Raw genomic sequence first — 21,245 nt, 5'->3', positions numbered from 1 at the left:
TAGGAGCAACCAGGCCATCAGGGAGGGAGCAGTTGGAGGCAACCTGGCTGGCAACTGGGGGCAGTTAGGGGCAATCAGGCCAGCACGCAGAGGCAGTGAGGAGCGATCAGGCCAGCGGGGGGTAGGGGGGGCGCAGTTAGGGGTGACCAGGCAGGCAGGCAGGTGAGCGATTAGGAGCCAGCAGTCCAGGATTGTGAGAGGGATGTCTGACTACCGGTTTAGGCCCGATCCCGGGGATCGGGCCTAAACAGGCAGTCGGACATCCCCCGAGGGGTCCCAGATTGGAGAGGGTGCAGGCTGGGCTGAGGGGACCCCCCACCACCACCATGCATGAATTTTGTGCACCAGGCCTCTAGAATTTAATAATTACATGATCAAGATGAAATCGCACTATTCAATTCAAAAAAAAGTTATGAAGGACCACGGATGTCATCTTTCACATAAAAATAAACAAACAAAACAGATTTTATAAATACTTTAAGAAAAAATTCCATTATAATATGTAAAAGTTTGATCATTTTTCAAACTATTCTTGCCTTTTCTATAAAAGAAGATGTCCACTGGGCCACACATTTCTACACATGAAGTACAGGTGGCAGGAGTGGGCAAAGTACAGCAGGCCAGCTGCCTGTTTATAAAGTTTTACTTATTGTCTAACTTACTGCTTTCAGACACAATGGCAGAGTAGAGCAGTGAACAGAAACTCTATGTCTCATAAAACCAAAAATATTTACTATTTCGCCCTCTAGAGAAAAAAAGTACAGACCTCCATAGGATATTAACTAGCATAATACAAATTCAGAATTAATAATTTGCATAGAGAATATAGGCTTCTGCCCATTAAAATACTTCTTCAAAGAGTACAATTGAAGTAAATAGTATATAAACAATTTAGTAGCAGTAATATTCAGTAGTATGAATTTAATGTGAATGAACTTTTTAAGGTACTTTCATATAGAGGGTAAGGCAAAAGTAGGTATACAGTTGTGAGTACATGACACATAGTGTATTATTATTAATTATTCTATTATTTTCCATACAAACAACTGTAAACCTATTTTTGCCCTGCCCTCTATTTTAAAAGCATCCAGTTCAGAATAAATAAATGACAATATCATAATTGTTTTGGTCCTCTAGAAACCTCTAGCATACTGGTCTAGCTCTGAGGTACTGTTACACAAATGTAAAATTTTAAAAGTTGGTATTTTCAAAAATATTATACTATTTATTTATTTTTGCCATGTATAAATTTGTGAAAATTAGATTTTTATGGTGAATAGAACAAAAATGTAAAAAATAAAACTATAAACTAAAATCTAAAAATGTTATGCACAACCCATCATATTCACTTCATTTTTAAAAACTATACAAAAAAATGAATTTCCCGTATCTGATTTCACTTTGAAATAAAATAAATCTCTATACACCTTCTCCACAAAATGCTTCACCTTTCAGAAGTCACTGTTTAAGGTGAAAAATAGTAAAATGAATGTCTGTATACTCTTTACCTGGACTCACCAATTGTTAATTTATGCCATATTTGTTTTATGTATATTTTTGTTTAATCATGGTATTAACTTCTTAAAAATATCTCATCATTCACCTTTTTTAATAAGGATATTTTCCTATTATATACATGCAACAGTATTATCACACTCAATAAATATGCCATAGTATCACTAATAGCCATTTTCCTCAAATATCCTAAAAATGACTTATAAAACTTTTTTTAAAATATAGCATCCAATCAAGGTTGCCATACACGACCAATTTCTGAAAATTAAGAGCCAAACTTTTCTCTAGACAACCTTTTTGTATATACTATGTTCTCTCTTCTTTCCACAACTTGTGCTCTGAAAAAGCTGTAGGAACACAATTTCCCCAGTAGTTTCCTGCCAGACCACTCAGCAATGGAAGGGTACTGCAATAATAGTAGAGAGAAAACTGAATTTCCAATTATCTCCATAGATTCTGTTTTCCCTATAAGAATATCTACAATTAAACTGTAATCTTATCTTAGCTGCTTACAATATTTTATAAATACATAACTAACCAACATGCATTGATCATCAAGTGAAAAGTCTTATAACTAATTACCTGCCAGGGCTCAAGAAGTTAAGCTTCTTAAGCTTAAGCTTCTTATCACTAATAACTTAAGAATCATAAATAATTATACAAATGTATTTTATAAAAGGAAACATTTTATAGAAGTCCAAAGAGAGATCTTGACTAAACAAGCCAGTTTTAGAAGACTAAACATACTTTTTTTAAACATACAATTTTACAGTTCACTAAGTTGAATAAAGTTTTAATCATCCCATAAAAAGACTAGATGGCTTGCATTTTATGATTATGCATTAAGAAATTGACTTCTCTGGCCATTTGTTTCGATGTTTCAAGCTTTTACTAATGTGTAAAACTTACATTTTGAACAATACGTTATTGTATCAATATTATAAAAGCTATACTTCTGAATAACAAAAACCATAAATTTTTTACTATTAATGTAATTGAAGTAATATGAATATTTTAACATTCTCTCCTAACTTATTTGATCTAAAAGTTCAAATTGGAGCAATTTTTGACTACTAAACTATCTTGAAAATTGAGATTTCCAAAGGGAATACTGTCAAATTTATAAAAGCAAAAAGACCAGTATTCTAGTGATTCATTTTCAATATATTTTCTATATTGTTAATTATGTCTGAATTCAAGAGTATTTTCCAGTGTAAATTATACACAAGGCTTAACAAATAGAGACTAAATGTGCAATCGCCTTTACTAAGACCAATGAAAAATCTATACACAGCAATGAAATTGGCATGCAAATAAAAGAACTGTCAAGACATGTAACCCTAAAAATAAGCCTACAATAACTATTTTAAAGGCTGTGTGTGGTCTCACCCATATATTTTGGCAAGATGCACTCTCTCCAACCACAGCTAGATTCATCCAAAAGCAGTGGCACTGGAGAGCCTCTGTCTCACCTGTCAAAGTTGAAGAACGTTGTTCCAAAGACCACCATGAGTCCATGGAGAAAAGCCACAGTGCCACAGCTGGTATTGATAAGCAGTCTCTGAAGGAGAAACTACTTCAAACAATTAAGCAAATCATCCTTAATAGAGATATAGACAGAGAGATAATATATTAATCTTTAAATAATGAGATGACAATTACCATGCCAGATCTGACACAGTGGTAATTTATACGCCGGAATACTAAGAGGGGATCTTTCACAACTAACACTAATTTAATAGTCTTTTCTATTTTTCCTCTGATAAAATTTCTATACATTTATCAATCCAAAACTCCGCTATGTTCCCTTTTTAAATTTTAAACACCTCCCTTTAAAGCCGCATAATTCATCTAAATTACTAAGGTACTAAATTCATCAAAATTGCTGTAGTCTGACAGCTAAGAGCACAGAAGATTAAGATTTATAAACAGAAACCCTAAGTATATTAAAATCTGACCTTTTCAGAAGATACCATAATATCTTTTTCAACCACATTATAAAAGCAGTTTACATTTTGCTTTAGGCTAACCCTCTTTAGAGTAAAGCATATGGGTTGATCAGGTAAGCTATAGGTAGGTTAACATAAATAAAAAGACCAAGAAAAACAATTAGTCTGAAAAGAAATATGCTTCAGTGGACAATTCAAGCCCCACCTCAAACCTGGTAATAAAAGACAACATAAAACAAAATGGAAAGAAATATACCTGGGCTAGATAAAACATTTAAATAATCATGAATGTCTCATTAATTTAACTTATTTTACCTACCAAATGACAATGTCCTCTAACTATATTTAATACTGCAACAATTCAATTAAAAAAGAAAGGGGGTGCCATTTTGTGTCTTTCCCAGGAAAGTTAATATCCAAACGGTTGTCATTATAGACAGTTTTCCTACAACCAAGTCCCACAGCACAAAGTTACCACAGAGCTCCAATGTACTATGATGCCCCGGTTTCATTTACTATATTCTCTAAATACAAAGTTCCAAAAAGATTAGTTTCATTTTTCCCTAGATAGATTTAGTATGTTAACTAGCATAGTTGGGATATTATTTTTCTTTGGTTTTGTCAGTAGCATGTTTGATATAAATTTTATTAAGTGGTAGTATATGTAACATTGCATTGTGGGTAGTAGTTTCCTGCTTTAGCCTAGCCACATCCTCAGCTGTCATATGAGCATGTTTCCCATATTTTCTACAAGTTCTCGCCTTTTTTTTTCTTCTTAGAAAAATGACAGCATTAGAAGATGAATTGTTCTAATAATTATAAGAAACATGAGTTATTTATACAGCTACATTACACAAGTATGGATCACTCTGCACTTTGAAGAACAGTCAAAGGTGGAAAAACAAATCCTCATAATTAAAGTCCAATGTCATGTGAAACAATATGTTAAAGTAAATTAACATAGAGGAAGGAATTAAAAACTGTTAAAAAGGAAGAAAATCACTGTAATCAGATGCCAATACCATCTAACAAATGAGGTGTACATATAACAGTGTAGACATAACTATGATTCGCCTTGAAATCTTAGGTGCCTCAAACCTGCCAGGTATTCATTAGTGAGAATTAATGTCAATATCTACTACTAGAACCTTAAGAATCTACTTTGAGACACTATAGAATTATCAAAACAGTGATAAAGAAACTGAAAAAGCCTGGAGGAGAGAGGGAGGAAAAGAGGGAAGAAAAAAAGGGGAAAAGAGAGGGGGAGTACGAGGGAGATAGAAAAGTTTAGTATTTTCTCTTTTGGCATTTCATTTCCACATAATCTCACATTTAGATAGATAGCTGCTAATACTAACCAAATGAACTTGTTCAAACAATCATGGACATGGTGGTGCTTTGGGTTTTTACATAATTTAATTAAAACAAATTGAGGAGGAAAAAGAATACTCATTACAAAAAGTAACACAAAATAATACCCTGAACACATGACCACAGAAATATGCATGCAGTTGTGTACACAGACATAACACCCCATTAAAATAAGAAAGTAAAATTAATATCTCATAATCATCATAATTTAAAATACTAATAATGTATTTAACTAATATAAAAACTTTTCAAATCCTCAATATAAGGCCCAATAAATGCTATATCAGTTTAAATAGATATACATCAAATCCAAAAAAAAGTCAAAAAATAAATTATCATATACCAAGCTAAAACAATAAATTAAGAAAGTGTCTTCCTAAAAACTTCATTATCAGTGAGAAAAATTTAAGCCAAATTAGAATGTCTACAATTAATAAAAAACCTACATCAAATCACTTGGCCTTGTTGTTTTCAATTAAGAGAAAAATAGAACAGCACCAAATAGAAGTTAAAACAATAAAAAAAAACACACACATAGAAATAAGCACAATATTGACACTGATAAAACTACTGAATCTAAATAGGATCATTAGTTCAGAAAATAAAAAAAATAATTCAAAGGTAACAATGAATATATGTAACATTTAAAAAACTATTATACTGTTATATAGTCTAACAGCATACAATATAAAAAGTTTGACCAATGTTGACAAATTTAGTAAATACAAGGTAATGGGGGGAGCAAGATAACTAATGTCTTTACTTATTGAAATTGATTTCAAGTTCAAAGGAGTATTTCACATCTATGGCAATAAAGTACATAATTTATACAACAGACCTAAATTTGTTACTTACATCAACATAGAAAATACTAACATAATCCCCAAAAATGAAGTTTTGAGGGTCTTTGAAAAACAACAACCAAAAAACTCTGTGGTTTCCATTTTTCATTTTAAGCATCGTATAAATCCATAATCAAGAGCTTTATTTGCAGTGACTTTTCTGAGTCAATCTCTCTTTTTTACATGTGGTAAGTTACTTCTAATTAAACAAACTCTCAATTATCACATATGTACCTTGATCACTTGTTTTTTAATTTTTATCACAAAGTAATATTTGCTCCAAAGTGGATATATTTTCAATTTAGAAAAAGAATGTGTGGATAATGAATATACAGTCTTTAATGACTTCACTGTCTTTCTTCCGCCAGAATTTGACGGGCCTCACACAAAACATAAAAGTCATATTTAACAATATCTACTAAACTCTTACATAACATGAGTGATTATCCTGACCCAAAAATTATGTGCAGGAGGGCTACCTGCAAAAAGAGAAAAAATGGGTAATAGATACATAGATGTTGAAAATTATTCAAATGCTTACAAAGTTAGGTTAGAGGGCCAATGTGCACATATTTTTTTAAAAACATTAAAGGGAGAAAATATTTAGCTAATAGTTGGGGTTGTAAGATGTCAGAGAATCCTCACACAGACACTAAAAAAGCATTTATTTACCATACTACAGCGGCTACCTAAATTTTTTCAACTGCCCGATTCTGCTGCTATTGTAAGTGCATATGGAACTACGTTTGGAAATTCCACAAATTATATAAACAAAGACCTCCTTTAGATATAGATCATACCAGTACACCATAGTCATTTAAAACTGTAACTAAATAACTTTTCTCTTTTGTATGAATGATTACATTAAATGAAAGCTTTTACTTTTCAATGTAAAATGTTTACATACACAATGAGGCATAAATACATATTTGAAATAAAACACTAAAGTGCATGTTTAGTGCTTTATCACTAAAAGTTTGTTATGGGAAAGTTCTGGACATGTGAATAATAAAGGATTAAAATCATTCCCATGTCTTCTTGGTGCATTTTGGGCAAATCAAATATTTTGTGAAGAAACTTATGAACATGTCTGCACATTTATCTTTATCTAATATAAACCAAAAGCAGATAATGAACTGTGCTGGAAGTCCATAGGCAAGGATATTTTGGCTCTAACACCTTCCTTAGTGTTTCCCAGCCCTTACCCCATTATCTACCCTAAATAATGTTTTGTAATTCACTGTCTCCGCCCACCCTCCTAGTCATTTACTCTATGCCACTCCTAGTTACTATCACACTAGGAAGAAGTCTAACATGCAAATTCAGAGTGGCTGATAAATGGGAAAAAATGCCTAGAAGATTGGTCTGTTCAGCTTTATAATTTTTGTTGAAAAATACCCCATCGCTCCCAACTGATGAAAACAGGAAGCTCTATTCATAAATATGAAATTCTCTGCCTATGATATATAATCATCCTAATAAGAAAATGAGTTCTATACATACATGTCCAAAGGGGTAAAAAAGGAGATAGTTTCCCAAAGATGTTTCCAATTTTCTTCTGAATCAGAATTAGCAAATCGAGACGACTAACATACTCTGTCTGTGTGCATTATTTCTTGCTACACACAGCATTTTGCAATTTATTTCAAAGCTTTCATTATAAACAAAAAAATACAGCTTCTGTTAACCCACTCTATTCTGAGTTTATAAAACCTAATATTGAACAATCTAAATTACGACATAAGAATTTTACTTTATACATGTATAAGATTTGCTAGCAAAGCCTCTGTTGTTAAAGTTAAAATCCAAATAAACCAAAGAATTATGCAAAATGAATACAATTCCTTGAAAAATAAAAATCATTACAAGCATAAAGAAAACTAAAATTCAGCCAATAATCTGTTACAATTCTTATCATTGATTTTTATAAATCCTTAAACTAGTCATAAAAGAAAGGTATAAATAATATAAACGATACTAATTACATTTAATCCATACTGTAGGAGCCGGCATCTAATATTGATCATACATAAACTAGACAGACATGATTTAACATTTGTAAAAGGAATCCCCAGACTAACACTTTCATGACAGCCAATTACAGTCAAGCCCAGCAAGCAGTTTGCAACCAGACCTTAAGAAAGGTAAACTTTTTTACAATGAGTTACAGATTCACAAGTTTAAGAAGACAGGAAAAAGAAAAACAGAAGGACTCCAATCACCCAGCAAATATGAAGCAGACCCCAGAATGTGATACAATCCAAAGATGTAAATTATTGTAAATCATCACTGTTGTTCAGAATTTCACACAGCCTCTTGAGCCAATTTTGCTCACTTTTCCACAGACACAATAATGAACTAAATAAAAGGAGGAGGCAAAAAAAAAAAAAGTGGGGGTGGGGGGAATAGAAAGGAAAGCCCTTAACTGCAGAGTTCTGCTCTACAAATGCTTAACCTTACAGGAGTTTGAGCTCCTTCAGCATTTGTATTCTATCCAAATCCTCATGAGTCACAAAAATTAAATAGCTATATCCTTCTGGATGCCAGGAAGGGCCTTACCACAAGCCTTTTGTCAGAGAGAGAGAGAGAAAGAGAGAGCAAGAGCAAGGGGGGAAAAAAGCCACAGTGGTAGGCAGTCCCACTTCACTTTGAGCACTGTGAGGTCACAAACCACATGATTCTGTCTCTCCAGTAATAGTGCTTGCAAAAAAAAGGAGTTTTAAAGCTTTTGCTTTTTTGGATTGTGTGAATGCTTCATTCGCCTCACAAACAACCACAGAACCACAAGTGCGGTGCAAACTTTCTCCAGGAGGACAGCAAGAAGTCTCTGGTTTTTAAATGGTTAATCTCCGCAGGTCACTACCAGCCACCGAGACCAACAGAGTCAGTGAGTGCTCTCTAACCACAGTCTATGCAGTAATAGTAGGTCCTTCAAATATTTGCTCATTCTCTTTTTGTTTTGTTTCCTTGCTTTTCACATGTTACCAGCTACATAATTTCTTGACAGAAAAAAATATAAATATAAAGTCTATGTACTCCAGGCATACTGCAAAACTAAAACAAGGTTTGGGTATGGTTTGTATTTTCAGTTTAAGGCTGCAAGCAGAATTTACAACAGAGGGTACAAGTTCTATCTGAAAAAAAAAGGAGGGACTATGGCATCAAACAGCCTCTTCAGCACAGTGACACCATGTCAGCAAAACTTCTTTTGGGGTAAGTGTTACCATATTTTAAAATCCTATAAGAGATGAACCTGTTAAACATAAAGGTATGTTTCTTGGATAAAGTAACTGCTAGCTTTCCGGATGACATTATATTAATGAAAATAATAATAATGCTATTTTGTTGCACTAAAACTTGAAAAATGAAATTGCTGTACATATTTGCATTTGGCATCTGTAACTTATCTACTTCTCAGAGTAATGACCTGAAATAGAAAAAAATTAAATTATCTCATATGAGTCAAAATGTTTTTCAGAAGTATAGAAATGAGGTAGTTAAAACAATAAAAAGGTTTAATATTCTCATTATCCCTTACTGAAATAAAATTAGATACTAAATTAATCAAAGTATTATGAAGTATTCACTCCGGCAGCTCCCAATATTTGAGCAAACTTCAAAAAGGAAGTAATTTTACAAAATAACAGACCGCAGAATTATCTCAACATTATGCTCTCCCATGTAAAACAGAGAAATAAACCTGCAGTGCAGCTAACATTTTAACTAGTCCGACTACAAAAAATCTATTTATAATTTGAAACTGCATCATATCATAAGCTATCTGTATAACTTTGTTTCTAAGCAACTTTTTATAATTGAAGCATATGTTCATCTGAAATAAAATTATATTAAGTATGTAATAGCCATTTTTAATAGATCTTTATAGTTAAGCAGGATATCCAGGATATTTAAAAGTTTACAGAAATCTTTAAAAATTCCATGTAATTGTGCTTTTCCATATAATTTTAACTTCACATCTACACACTATTACCCATGTGTAGAACCTGTTATAAAAACAGAGCAAACATTGAGACGACTAGGATTCTTTTAATCATATTCTTGGACCTACCAAAATGAATACCGTTTAGTTTCATGAAAAATAAAACTCTGTAAGGATACCCTGCATGATTTAAAAGAGCTATACCTACTAAATCATGCTGGACTTTTAAAGAAAAACAGCCATAATATAGTCCCTTAATATTTAATTTCAAATTAATGTTGATACACAAAAATAAACTACTTCAACATTCATCTGCTGACATGGTATTATAGCAAAATATCTAAACACTTACAAGATTTTCTTTATGATGTCCAACATGTTCCAACTACAGGGCAAGTTTATAAAGTTTTCTTTTATCCTTTAAAATAAATCTTTTGCTGTGTATACCTATATTAACTTTGCTTTATAACTTACAACTAACGATTGGAGTTTCCTTTACTCCTCCTACTTCACACATTTTAACTGGCTATCAGAGGATCAGTCTTAGTTTAGGTCAAAGAGAAATAAACCTGCAGGGGAGAAAAAGGTTTCTCTTAAAAGGGTGAGGAAATGTACTTTGTATTTTACCAACAAAATGTAAAACTGCTGTAGTGATTCCTTCAATAGTTGTAGTGGGTGCCCTCAGTTATAACACATACAATATAATAATCACAGATTTTTTTTTTAATTTAATGGTAGTCAACAAGAGTTACTCTAAATTTTTCTGCATTAAGGAAGCAGAACATAGAATTAGACTGCATTATACATCATATCATAATTATAGCTTATAAGTGAGAACTTTTGCTGTTTCTATCCAAAAGATGAGAAAAAAAATGGCTAAAACTATTGTTATATGGAGGGATAACTTAAAACAGGCATCGCAAGCAGTTAAGTTACTCTTTCACAATATTACTCTGTTTAAAAATAAAATATATTTTTCTAACCAGATTGGGAACAACACAAGTTTCAAGGATTATTTCATCATTACAACTCAAGTTATTGATATTATCACAAAGAATATGTTAAAATGCTCTTTATTCCTATCATATGAGTGGTCTTATATTTCTGTGACACCCTTAATAACTATTTCTATAGTAAAATTTCTAAAACTTCACCATCTTCTAACACAACAAGGCACCATAGTGAACTAAATAAAGATCTTCTTCTATCAAATATCATATATTTTTAGACAACATAACAATTATTTTCTGAAAAGTGGAATTTATCCTCTCCCAACCCCAAATAGTATTTTAGAGCCTGGATAGAGATTTAAGATGAACCCACTACACTGAACTAATTACAGGTGAGTGGGTAGTGGACCTTATGTATAGGTTATCATCACACTGCAAACATTTCACCAATCTATAATCTATTTGAAGTCGAAAATCTCATTTAGGGCTTTAACTTCTTATATGATGATTATCAAAACAACCTCCTGAAATGAAAGTATGTGTTCTCATTTGATCAATTTGTTTTTAAAAGTTTAGGCTTTTCCTAGGTGAGGGACAAAGCACACACCGGCCCATTGCCTCAGCCACATATAATGAGTGAAAAGGGTGTGTGAGAGAGACAGACAGAGACAGAGAATGCATTTCAGTGTCCTAGCTATCCTAGCATATCATTTATCTTGAATTAACGAAGAATTTTCAATCTGCACTACTCGAAATAAGCCCATTATTTATCATAAAGTCTGTTGAAAGTGATAGATGTGACTCACAGAGTATATTACAATTAAGAATTTATGAAAATATATCAGTTGACTAAATAAAATTTCTACATAAAACCTTTTTAACTGACCATAGTGACTGACTGCAAATGATGTGTGAACACTGATTTCCAAAATAATAGTTGTGGTCCATACCAGTAATGATAATTTTAGTTTCAAGGTTTAATAGTGACAAAGTATCACAACTTACTTCCAAAATAATTCCAAAATCCAGAGAGAGAATTTTAAAAGTCAAGAACAAACACAGAAGACCACTCCAACACAAATTAAGCTAAAAATATCTATGCAATTCCCAAAGACTCGTATTATAAATTATTTTAAATTGTAAAAAAAATAATCCTAATTTTGCATGAAAAATTGTTAGATTTCACTTTTAAATATTAGAACTCTATTAAAATGTTAAATATTTCAAAGAAATTGCATAAAAATATTTTGGTAGTCTATATGACCTCTTAAGTCTCTAAATTACAAGGAAAGCATGAAATATATGTGATTACATTATTATTTTAGTTATTTTTTAAAAATAAAAAATTAATATATTCAATTACACCCTTCAAACTAATCACTGATAGTTTGACTTGTTTAAATCAGTCATGCTAAAGTTAAATTCAGTAAGATAGAAATGTTCCAGTTTGTTAAAACAACACTGAAATATTTGATGGTTAAATAAACTGCAGAGGGGGGAAAGCTAACTCATTGAAAGCACTAAGATTTTATCAAACACACAGAATTAATCCTTATTGAATAGAACCATTCACAAATCAAAACTCACTGTTCTTCAATACTTTCAACCAGCACTAATCAATTACAAACCTTTTCTAGTGCTTCAAAAATCATATGCTTTCAATTTTATCCACTGGTGGTCCTCAAGTACTGTATTGGGGCTGAGTTAAGACATTCTGTATCACAACTGTTTTTTTCAACAAGTATTCATCTAGAGAGCTTTTTCTTCCCTCTCAAGAGCTGCTCACATGAAAACTGTGGTAATATTTTTATACTGTACTTCTTTGTTGAAGCAAAAGGTTAGGGGTTACCCAAATACCTCAACTGTATATACAAAAAAAAAAAGGGAAAAGGTAAGTATTCATATAAAAAATCCAATTGGACTGAATCATTATTTATTTTTGCATTTCCTATGATTAATGATGCACCCATGCATACTTGAAAATTGATGGCAAAACAGGGTAGCATCTCAATACCGCTCCAAAGCATACAAATACCAACCTCCCATGCTGCTCTAACCTTTGTCCAAGGATACTAATATGTGACAACTCTGAGTCAATAGAGAGGTCATACCAAAAGCTCCTCAAAAAGCATTAGGAGTGCAAATGCTATTAGCTAAGAAAAGGTTCACTGGAACAGTCAGTCTACCTATATAGTGTCTCTTTAAAAATATTATATATATGGTCAAATAGACAAATACCTTCAATATGAAAAAATCCTTCCTTTGAATAATAAAACTGTAAATGTGACAAAGCAAAACTATTTTTTCTAGTCACATACCATGTAAGGCCTTATTAAATGGGTGCTAACTTCACAATGTTACCTTAATGCACTATTTTTTTCTCCTAACAACTGAATTTCACTAAAGATAAAATTCTACAAAAAAAAAAAAAAACCACCACATGTCATTAAACTCCCATAATAAGGATAACGATAAACACCAATACTTAATATTTTCCAAAGAGTAAATACTGTAAGATAATTGTCTAAAGTGTATGAAAAACCTTCATGAAATCTGCAGTGTTTAATATTTTAAAACAAATCTTGAGAAAAGTCTCACATAATGAAAATATACACCTGAATACAAGCTATTGCTATTATAAATATTATGAAATTCATTGGACATGTATTTTGATTAATGTGCTATAATTCAAAACAATAATAAGGAAATTCTACACCTTATTCAAAGGGAACTTCCTTACAATTTCAACAACAGTTGACCACAAACTTTTGTCCATTCAAGAGCAAACACACATAAAACAGGCCTTATATCCCCACATAACTTTTTAAAGACCTGTATAGCAACTGAGATTAGGTGCTCTTTAATTACAGTGAATATAATATACTCATCTAATGTTGAATTCTTAAAAACTTCCTCCCCCGTATACTATTTATTAAGGACATAGGGTTCAAGGTTTGGAAAAGGGTTAGATGGATATAAGCAATACCATATTAACCATTTCACGTGTTTATAGTGTTATTGAATAGGATGTTAACTCTGAAATATATTTCTTCATAAATATGCTTTCTTCTACTAATAAATAAAAAGCTTATCATTTTCCTGATGTATAAAACAATTCCCAAATAAGATGAGCTGCAGAATTAAGAGTTCTTTAAAAGCTAGTTGCTACATAAGCATTTAATACTTGCAGTGAAAAAAAAATTCATTATTCATCCTATTCCCTATATTCCTATTAATACTCATAAACATAATATCTAATATACAGTCTAGTAGCAAAAATCAAACCAAGTGCGATTTTGGCTATAATAAAAAGAACATAAATGTTACATTTATCTTGATTAAATGATTTTCATGTCTTAAATAAATTGCCCACAAAACAAGGAATTCCTCACCATATAAACATAGTAAGCAAATGCAATTTTTTAAAAATGTTTAAGATATTTTAAAATGATTATATTGATGTCAGAATATGTATAAAGTTAACAGTATTCTAAAACATGTATTTAAGATTATTGTAGTAACGGTTAAGACTCTAATATCTGCATTATTTCTATGCCATCCCTTAAGAAATTAAAAGAGTTACAATAGAGAAGTGACTTTCCTAACAAGATACATCTAAATATCCTTTGCAAGACAAATAATTTTACAACAACATCAAATAAGTTATTTTAATTTTCAGTAAAACTGGATTTTTTTTTTTTTACAGCAATGGTGGTCTACTGAAATCATTATACCACCAACTATAAAAATATATTTATATAAAAGACTTTTAAAATTCAAAAATTAAAATACACATTTATAGGTTCCTCTAAAATTATATGAACCATGAGTCTGCCAAACCATTGTTTACATATTCCTTATAATCAAATATCTTACAACTAAGTCCATTTTGTGGTTCAGTAAAAAAAAAAAAAAAAAAGCAAATAAAGGAAAAATATTAGCTAACTCACAATGACAGGCATCAGAAAGGTTTTAAAAACATATACAGTTATATGCAGTATTTCTTTGAAAAATGAATAATGATGCTATAGAACTATATATGAACATGGACATATTTTTATATAGAAACAAAGTATTTGCCACATAAATATAATTTTAATTTCTTTCAAATATCAGTCCAGATCAAAATTTTAATTCATATTATATGCTTTGGCATGTGCATATGCATACGAATGCATACACATAAGTGACGACCGCACTTGGGATAATGATTGCAAATCAGGGAAAAACAGTTGTAAATTATTGAACCCAGGTATTGTTTGTAGCTCTTTTCTGAAAGATAATTACTTTTTTGCATGTATACTAACAGAGAAATGTCAATCTGTAAAACCAATAACAGAGATCCAGCATCTATTGGGAAATTCAAGATAAAAACAACCAAAAACTATGTCTGTAAAACTCAAGACTTTATTTTCCACGTGTAAACTAAAAAATTTAAAAATTGATATCAGTTAAACAAATTATTACAGTTCACAAGAACAAATATGAATGTAATTACTCTGCTAACAAATAGCTATTTATGGACATGACTTCAAAGACCAACTCTAGTCTGGAGTTAAACAGTATATTTTCTATATGTTTACTCATTGCCCATGTAACCTGAGTAAATAATTTAAATTAGGCATTGTGATTTTAATTTTGTTATTTTGTTTCATTAGCAATAATAATTAATTTTATATTTAAATTTCTCTACTGACTGCAATTTAAATTTTAAATTTCAGGATAAGTGAAAATGTAGCATTATTTCTACCAAATGATTAAAACTTATTTAAATGAATCTCAACAAAATAAATTCATTATGAAGTTGAAAAGAAAAAAATAAAGTGCTACATTTTACAATTAATATTTTAACCCATTGGCTTAACTTGTATAACTTGATCCTAGAAAACAGACACATAAGTACCCAAAGACAAAAGGTGCAAATTTCCTTTAATCAACAATAATTTTATTGTAAGACTTTTCTGTATATACAGCTCAAAGAAAAACTATTTTTTAGAAAAAAGTGAATTCTCACTTTATTTCATACATTTACAACAGATTAAAGAAATCTGCAATAATATAATAGCATAGAAAAACTTCTTTACACTGATAATCTACCTTATATCAATTACTGAGTTTTCTATAAAATGGATATAAAAGTATATAGTTTCATCCAAAAGATCTTACCACCCAATTCAGAAACATTAAGACATTATAAGATGATACTCACAAGAAAACTTCCATCAGGACAGTAGCATCTTAACATTAGGTAAAATAATTGGTTACAAAAGGTAATCTAGTGAGATTAATTTTTACCTGTCATGAAATTGGCAAAGCTTTTAAGTAATTCAACTTTTGACAAAATGCAGAAAAAATTGCTCTGCTCTTACAAATATAGAGTTCAAAACTAAAAATGAACATATTATAAAAAATAGTCCACAATGCAGATACTACTTATAAAGTCAATGTACTATAGTACATTTGTAAAGCAATATAAACTTAAAGTCAATGAAATCCAAACCTTTGATCATTAACTTCTCTCTATAGTAGAAACTCCTCTTTTTCATATTATTAAAACTCCAATGTTCACACAGAATTCTTAACATTCCCCCAGTTGTTAAAACTAAATACAATAATGTGTGCTCTCTCCCTGTCTTTCTCCCTTTCTTTCTCTATCTCTCTCATGAATTTTAGGAGGAAAACTTAAATAACATTTTCAAAACTATTTGCCACTAGTAGGCACCTCATCTTAAAAAGGTTATTATCTAAGCTAGATAGGAGCAATCACTATTGTCAGAGGTATATAATTCTTGATTTAGTAATAAAGGTTTAACAGTATATTTCCTTTACAATATGCTTAAGCATACTACAGAATACTTTCGTACACCAGTAAAACCAGAGAAAACATATGAAGAGATTTTTTTAAAATTATCATTCACAAGTATCCAGGAAGAAAATTGAGTCATATGCTAATTATTAGGCTTATTTTTACTTTTATAAATATTACTTTTAAAAATATAATGATAAACCATAATATATCAGGACACACAACACTTTTTAAGAGAGCAAAATATTTGGTTTAAATTGCTAAATTGTTTAATTATTAAATGGTTAAACTACTCTATATATGTGTTTACAGATGGGAAAATTTTTTTTGCTGAGACATGTTCAAACCATTTTCTTATCTATGAAATAAAATCATGTGTTCCAACAAATAACATAAAATATTTTCAATACAGTATTTATTTACAAGGTAGTTATATATTACACATATAAAATGATAGGAAGAAATTTTCTATAATGAAGCTACATTACTATATGTAACTCAAATTTTCCACTTTTATTTAAACCTATTCAACCAAATGCATTGTCAATTCACTGCTTTTCCATGATCCAAAAACATCTAATACTCTCAATGCTATTTTTAGGAAACATTTAAGAAAAATCATATTATTATAAGCTGACAAAAAATTTTTTGAAAAGTAGCTGTGAAAACTTACATATGCACTTAAAACTTGCCTACTCAAATATATGAAAACAGCAAACAAATGCATAAAATAAAACTCTACCTAGCAACAATACCATTCTAAGAAGTTCAACCCTGAGCACAGAAGAATACATTATGCTTTTTAAAATAAATGCTAAAATTAAAGCTTGCCTTTTGAACTGCTCAAAGGAACATATAACATACCAGTGACTACAGAATTTTCTTCTAAACTGGCAAGGCTAAAAAGAACCACATCTAATTCCTGAATTTGCAATTATAATTTGTGATACTTTCTTTATTCATAAGACTATCATTTATTCTAAACTGGCTGGAAAGGCTTGCCCATTGCATTTTTCCTGTACGTACCTCTTCCTTATCAATTATGGTTTATCTTCAGCATTCGGAGGGAAAAAGAGCTTCAAAACTTTAACTGAGTTTATAACACATCATTAAATCAATACACATAGGGCTACTTTAAAAATATTCATTTCTAAAAGACCAGCAAATCTTACTTTTTAAAGCTGATGCGTCTACACATAGAAAGCAACTTTTAGTAAGTTCTTTGCTACGCCATAATGATCTGCTCCAGAAACTCAAGGGTACCTAAAACAACGGGCTACCTGTTCTAGCCATGCTTAGGAATGTGTCCAAATCATTTTTATTGATTTAACCTTTATAGGAATGCTACATATCCTCAGAGCAAAACATTTTGAATGTATTTATAATATGATACACTTCTGAGAAACCATGAAAAAGAAAGCTAAAAACAAATCTAGAGACTTCTTCACCCTTGGTTGTTATGGGTTTATTTTTGTTTACTTTAAACACTATCAACAGAACTAAATATTAAATAATTCTATTTAGGCAAACTTATTTTGGCACCACTATAAGTAGAAATAAAAATTTATTTGGGGAAAAAAAGGGCATTTAAATAAATTCTAACTTTAAGAAATAAAATGCCTGACTTGACAATGATATCACATCTACAAATTTTAATGGATTCTAAATACTCCTTTCATACTATGTTACACATTAATCATGGAATCTACAAACATATCAAACTTTAAAACTTTAGTCCTTATTGAATAAACTAAGTTGTACTCTAGTTCACATTCTGAGAATTTACAGAGAAAGTTCTGTGTTGCCTATCTCTAGCTTTCTGCAAGTGGCAGTTTATTAATGGCTTCAGCAGCTAATGCCTGCATTAGTTATGTTTGCCAAATAATAATTCACAATATTATGCTTCCTCACATTATGGTTCATCATTCGTTAACTTGAACCTCACCTCTAAAGAACTTATACTTTCACTGCAAACTGTTCCTTTAAAAAGGCAAACAACATTTGAGCATTTCCAGATGTAGCACTCAAAAAAAAGAAAAACCATAGGCAAATTCTGAAAGAATTCTAAAACTATTAATAAAAATGTAGTAAAACTGGAGTCACTACTTATTATTTCAATAATCATCCATAATTGTAAGAGTTGAATGTACTATATGTTAAATTAAGAAGCTTATGGTAGAGAGCACTAATGATTTCAGGTAACTGCCAATAGATAAAACAATCCAGCATATTTCAGTGAGACAAAATTATACTAAACTTAAATTTCTGAAGCTCTGACAATTACTGAACATGCAAGAATAAAATCATAGCCCTAGATGGTCTGGCTCAGTGCATAGAGTGTCATCCTGTGGACTGAAGGGTCTCAGGTTCGATTCTGGTTAAGGGCACATGCCCGGGTTGCGGGCTCGATCCCCAGTGGGAGGCACATAGGAGGCAGCAGATCAATGATTCTCTCTCTCATCATTGATGTTTCTATCTCTCTCTCCCTCTCCCTTCCTCTCTGAAATCAATAAAAAAATATATTTTTTAAAGCATAAAATCATAATGTTATCTTTTTAAGTCGTTAACTGATTTTTTTCTGGAAAACATAAATTTGAGTTTGGCTACATTATTTTCATCTTGTCATTAATCCTATATAATAAAAGGCTAATATGCAAATCGACCAAACTGCAAAACAACCCATCACTATGATGCGCACTGACCACCAGGGGACAGATGCTCAATGCAGGAGCTGCCCCCTGGTGGTCAGTGTGCTCCCACAGGGGGAGCGCTGGTCAGCCAGAAGCCAGGCTCACGGCTGGCAAGTGCAGCGGTGGTGGCAGGAGCCTCTCCCACCTCCACGGGAGCACTAAGGATGTCCAACTGCCAGCTTAGGGGAGCAGGTCTAAGCTGGCAGTCGAACATCCCCCGAGGGTTCCAAACTGCGAAAGGGCGCAGGCCAGGCTAAGGGAAACCCCCCTGAGTGTATGAATTTCGTGCACCAGGCCTCTAGTTCTGTATAAAACAAAACATCTAAGCATGCATGAGATTATGCTAAACTAAAATTAAAATAATTTATATGCAGCCTACTTCTCTGGGGCAGGGTTGGGGCTAGAATGAGGCAAGCAGGCATCTAGGGCACAAAATTTAAGGAGGTACTGACTCCTACACAACAGTGGAAGTAAGTGCCTACCTAAATGTTGTGCCCTAAGCACTTTGCTTGCCTCACCCTGGGTCCAGGTCCTGTTCTGGAAGCACATTAGTGTAAACCATTTCATGAGACATATTCTAAGCAGGATATCATAAACCATAGAAACATGGTAATATAAAAATAATACAATAAAAACAAGAATTTTGTACATTTAATGCCCTATCTTATTTAAAAAAGTACTCACTCTAACTTAAATGTAAATAAACATTTAAAATATTCTAATCGGTGAGCGTTCTGAGATGTTACAAATAGTTGACAAAGTTTCTTTAAAGGAGATTTACATTTGTTATAAATATAAGTAAACTAAATGGCTTTGTTATTTGACCATAAGACTTTAAAAAAAAGGACTGAGCAAGTATGTTCCATTAAAGGGTTCAGAGGGCTACCTACCCATGACTTGTTATAGCCCAATTGTATACAAACCTGGTTGATCAACAGAATCACCCAGGAAGAAGTCTTGGGGAGGGAGGAAGGAAGAAGAGAAGGCCTTGGAAAATTTTTTGAACAAAGCTCTCTAGGTAAATTAGCCAAGTTTAGCAGCCAGTAGATAGCCAACTTTAAAACACCTAGAAATTAAGCTAAAGTTAAGATGTACAAACAAAAATACATAAATTTCCAAATTATCTTCCCTTAAACATGTATAAAGCCAATTCACAAGAAATAAAATATTAACATTTTAGTTCCTTTTCTTCCCTTTCTTCTAGTAGAGATGTTAGCCAATGCTGATGTGTCCACAAGTAATAGTAATAGAGAAAATAAAGTCAGAAGCATAGACAATTCAGTACAATGATTATAGCCAAAAATATTAGTACTTTTCATTTTCGTTTTGATTTAAATCGCTACTATAAATGTATACTCAGCCTATTCTAACACCTCAATATTTTAAGCTTTAAATTCATTTAATTAAGCTCGTAATAACATTCCAAGAAAATAAAGTGGAGCAAAAGTAGGTTTACAATTGTTGGTATGGACAATAAATAATTAATAAATAATAATACAAGCATAAACTGTGTTTTGCGTACTCACAACTATAAACCTACTTTTGCCCCACCCTGTATATGTGCCTAACAACATACCTCCATGATTTTCAGAATATACCTTAATTGAAACAGTACTTTGTTTTTGCTAGCTTTTCTTTGTAGACTGTTTATTGTGCCAGGTACTGTGCACAATAAGTATATCTTTAAGTAATACTGATCCTTGAGAACTAAAGAGATTAAGAAAAAAATAAAACCTAAGAGTATACCAAAAGATAAGATTTAGATCACGATTGATCAGAAAATTAATTTCCAAGGAATTAAATACTTCTTAGCCAATCATACATCAATAATCCTATTCAATGTCCACATCACATAATATATACTTCATGTGATATGAAAATACCATTTTAGGAGTAAAAATTAAACTCTTAAATTAAAAACAAGGGTTTTATAATCCTCATTATTTATAAAATAAAAATATTAATAGTGTCAATGATTGGCTTTGGTGCCAGAGCAAAAGTCAAATCCTAGTTCCTATAATTATCTATAACACTCCCTTTACCATGGTCTCACTGTCTTTACCTAAAAGGGCCTAAATGTCCACACTTATGCTAAGTGACCAAGACAACCCTAATTTTTTTTTTCTTTTCTTTTTTTTTAAATATTTCTTTATTGATTTTTTACAGAGAGGAAGGGATAGAG

The 21,245-nt window shown here is 31.5% G+C and overlaps 1 protein-coding gene and 2 long non-coding RNA genes across 5 annotated transcripts in view; 1 reads left to right on the top strand and 2 right to left on the bottom strand.

Moving 5' to 3' along the window:
- Positions 1 to 5,097, bottom strand: part of LOC106725194 — a 65,257-nt gene extending 60,160 nt beyond the window's left edge. For both annotated transcript variants that reach the window (XR_001361060.1, XR_001361059.1), the window contains exons 1-2: positions 4,823 to 5,097; positions 2,988 to 3,115 (exon numbers count right to left, since the gene is read on the bottom strand). This is a non-coding gene — a long non-coding RNA (uncharacterized LOC106725194). The remainder of the gene's footprint in view (positions 1 to 2,987; positions 3,116 to 4,822) is intronic.
- SUPT3H (SPT3 homolog, SAGA and STAGA complex component) overlaps positions 1 to 21,245 on the bottom strand; it is a 451,623-nt gene that overhangs the window by 391,813 nt on the left and 38,565 nt on the right. The window lies entirely within an intron of this gene.
- LOC106725195 overlaps positions 8,632 to 21,245 on the top strand; it is a 57,593-nt gene continuing 44,979 nt past the window's right edge. Inside the window, exon 1 of the long non-coding RNA XR_001361061.1 lies at positions 8,632 to 8,890. This is a non-coding gene — a long non-coding RNA (uncharacterized LOC106725195). The remainder of the gene's footprint in view (positions 8,891 to 21,245) is intronic.

This window comes from Myotis brandtii, unplaced genomic scaffold (assembly GCF_000412655.1).
Source record: "Myotis brandtii unplaced genomic scaffold, ASM41265v1 scaffold143, whole genome shotgun sequence".
In the NCBI taxonomy this organism is placed as follows: Eukaryota; Metazoa; Chordata; class Mammalia; order Chiroptera; family Vespertilionidae; genus Myotis; species Myotis brandtii.
The sequence above is the reverse complement of the archived record's forward strand: the minus strand, read 5'-3'. Positions and strand labels throughout refer to the sequence as shown.